This window comes from Triplophysa rosa, linkage group LG1, assembly GCF_024868665.1.
Source record: "Triplophysa rosa linkage group LG1, Trosa_1v2, whole genome shotgun sequence".
In the NCBI taxonomy this organism is placed as follows: domain Eukaryota; kingdom Metazoa; phylum Chordata; class Actinopteri; order Cypriniformes; family Nemacheilidae; genus Triplophysa; species Triplophysa rosa.
This window is the reverse complement of record NC_079890.1, coordinates 26317961-26321920: the sequence shown is the minus strand read 5'-3', so window position 1 is coordinate 26321920 and position 3960 is coordinate 26317961.

Here is a 3960-nt window from a genome sequence, read left to right as displayed (position 1 = left end):
TTGTGATCACTGAGCAAGCTTGTTAATGTAAAAGTGTGGGCAGTCATGTGTGTATGTGTTGAAAATATTTAGCAGAATGTTTTCAGATCTTGGTTTAAATAAATAGTCATTTTAATTTAATTAGGGGACGTTCTAAAAATGATCCCATAATGTTTCACTGCTTTCTTGAAACAGTACACGGAGAATAGACGATGCCACAGCTGGTTGAGTGAAGGTGAATCAATTTAATAACAAAAACAGGAATCATACAAAAAGGGTAATCCACAAAAATATAATCCAGAAGGAAAAGGTGCAAAAATCAAGAACATCCAAAAGGTATACAATCCACAGAACTAACTACAACACGATTTAAACATCCACGAGAACAAGGAAACACGGGTCAAAAACATCTACGGGAAACAGGTTTGGAAATAGCGATACGAAACTTACAACTAGACTTGACAATGAACAAAGACAAATGGAAAACATATATAGGGTCCAGGTGATGAGTGTCAGGTGCCAGTGAAATCAAGGTGATGAATGGGTGCAAAGGATTATGGGGGGTGTAGTCCATAGGTTGTTACAGTACCTCCCCCTCACGCCTTAATGAACCAACAGGGAAGGGGGGTGGGGGCTCAGGTGGTGGACGAGGTTTAGCCAAAGGGAAGGTGGTATGGCTAAATCCATAGGGCTGTGGAGGTGACGATTGAGGGAGGAGGCAGGGAAGAGTCCAGTGCAGGATGACCCAGAGACCAACCAGGAGGAGGCCCTAGGGTGGAGTCGCGGGAGGGAGGAGCCATGGTGGAGGGCAGAGAGCTGACGCAGACGGAGATCAAGGGTGACACCAAGGTTCTGGAGTAATGAGGTGTCGCCAATGGCTCAGGCGACCGAGGCGAAGGCAGGGATCCGGAAGACCGCAGCGAAGCCACAGTGACCGAGGATGAAGGTGGAGCTGGAGGGAAGGAGGAGCCTGACTGAGCCGAAGGGGTGGAGAGACGAGGCGTAGCTAGAGGATAGGAGCCCTGAGGCGAAGGATGGTCGACGACCGACCAAGGCGGAGCCAGAGGGACGAGGGAGCCTGGTAAAGCCAGTGGGATGATGGGCCACGGTGAAGATGAGGGAGGTAGGAGCCGAGGTGAAGCCGCTGGGTCGGAGGACCGAGGAGTAGTCTGGGTCTTGGAGGCTGAGGGTGGAGACATGGGATACTCCATATCAGGGGTAGTTGGCAGCTGGAGATCCAAAGGCTCATCCGACCCAACGGCGCTGGCATGCTGAGGGTGAGCTGAGGGATTTTCAGGTGCCAACAGGCCCAGGGCTTGCACACTGGCTGACGACAGCTGAGGAGGCAGAGGGAGGGAGGGTGGGAGCTTGAGGACTGGCGAAGGAGAGTTGGCTGCTGAGGGAGGGATGGACGGGGCGAGCAGGGACGTGGAAGTGCTGGGCAGGACCAGCGGGGGCATGGAAAGGCTGGACGGGACCAGCGGGGCCATGGAAAGGCTGGACGGGACCAGCGGGGCCATGGAAAGGCTGGACGGGACCAGCGGGGGCATGGAAAGGCTGGACGGGACCAGCGGGGGCATGGAAAGGCTGGGCGGGACCAGCGAGGAAGGGAGCAACCAAAAGTCTATATCGTTTGACCAGTCCAAGAGTCCAGAGGCAGTTTGCAGCTCACCCTCAGCGGCGGGAGTATGGGCGGGGCTTCCCTCAAAGTCCACCAGGACTCCCACGGTGGCAGACGAGGTTGCCGGCTCACGCACCTGGTCAGACATGTCTCTGGGCTCAGGCTCCAGGCTCAGTCGCTGGGTTGCGTGCTGGCGTGGGTGTCGCGGTGGGCTCAGGCGAGCGCTCCGAGCTCAGGGGTGGTTGCTGGCTGGTCTCTGGTTCGGGGCGGGATTCGGGGGTTTCGGAGCACTGGACTGCGGTGAGCCGAAACAACCCCGCCATTCACTGCCGGAACTGGATGACTACTGTACTCGCACTCACCACTTTCCCCAACGCAGAATTCACACCCCACTGCCTGGAGGACTCGGTTAATAAAGTCCTCCAGGGGGTATTCATCTGCATCGGGAAGCATAATGAGAGCGAGTAGCTCATCATCCAGTCCAGACAGAAACAAATGGTTACATTCGGGGTCGCTCCAACTCACCAGCCTGCACGCCTCAAAGAAATCCTCCGCATACCTCTCCAGATCCATGCCATCTTGGTAGAGCTGCATAAGCTGAGTCTCTGGAGAGGTGATGTCGTAGCCCAGGTCCGAAAGGGGCTCTAGGGCGGTGAAGGGGTACGGTGATGTAGATGGTGAAGGAGTGGTCATCGCGGTGTTTGGGTCAAGTCTTCTGTAACAGTACACGGAGAATAGACGATGCCACAGATGGTTGAGTGAAGGTGAATCAATTTAATAACAAAAACGGGAATCAGGAACAAAAAGGGTAATGCACAAAAATATAATCCAGAGGGAAAAGGTGCAAAAATCAAGAACATCCAAAAGGTATACAATCCACAGAACTAACTACAACACGATTTAAACATCCACAGAACAAGGAAACACGGGTCGAGAGCAAGGAAACACAGGTCAAAAACATCTATGGGAAACAGGTTTGGAAATAGCGATAAGAAACTTACAACTAGACTTGACAATGAACAAAGACAAATGGAAAACATACAGTATATGGTGATGAGTGTCAGGTGCCGGTGAAATCAAGGTGATGAACGGGTGCAAAGGATTATGGGGGGTGTAGTCCATAGGTTGTTACATTTCTAGTGTGGTAAAAAAAATTAAAAACACTTTTTAACAATTTTCGAACTATTGTCAAAACTATTTTATTCTAATACCATTATTCTATTTTTTATTGTTAAAACCTACATATATATATACTCCATGACATCTCGCTACTGTATATATTATTAGTTAAAACAGCACTATAGAACTGTTTCTCACAGGTTCCCCCATGTGGTTGATAAGTGCAATTGTCTGTTACCAGTGTCGTAAATAATGTTGCTGCATAAGTTTCCATGTGGGCAAGAGAATAAAATAAATACTGAAAAATGTAAATACTAGATAAAATAATAAATAAAATCATTAAATTATTGGACAATAGTATTTTAATTTAAACTGTTAAATTTCAATTTTGCTACTGTATACTATAGAATAAGAGCAGTTTCTTCATTCTTAAATATTCAAAAGAAAAACATTGTATGGCACAAACATGACAAATAACGAAATTTCTTAAAAGAATGTTCATGTCGGGGGTCTTTTAGCTGCACAAAACTCTATAAATCATATTTTCCTCAAATGATGTGCCACACTTGATACCTCCATTTATAAAATACATCACTCGTACAAACTCAAGAGGAAGAGGACATTGTGTTCCATGCCCTCGTCAAATGAAATGAACTGCAATGGGGCATTTGCACAGCTGGTTCCTCCCCCCGACTTTGACATAGTATTCTCCTGGAGAATGACTCCATAAAGTATTAATGAAGTGTGTCAAGCATGCCTGGGGAGGGAGGTGGGTCTGTGGCTTCCATACAGTGCATGCTGAGAGAAAACACATTCAAGACATTCTGCATTACACCCTTATCATTACCCTTTGTGCCTCCACTTTACCTGACTGGAACAACAAACCTGCAAATATCAGGACCAGGCACCATTTCTCCTATTTTCCTTCTCTTCAGTCTCCACACCTGCCCCCATGGTGTTGACTCACCCTGAGAGGCAGGCCCATGTGAACTCTTTAAACAGTAATGAGCTAATAACAGAGGATGAATAGAATTGCTGCAGGCAGAGAAAGCGCCACATGGTATGGTGAGACAAAACTGGCAACGGTGCAAATAGCACAGGAAGAGGTCAAGAAACTAGAAGACTCTCTATTTCTCTATCTGTCTGTCGTTCTCTCTCTCTCTCTCTCTCTCTCTCTCTCTCTCTCTCTCTCTCTCTCTCTCTCTCTCTCTCTCTCTCTCTCTCTCTCTCTCTCTCTCTCT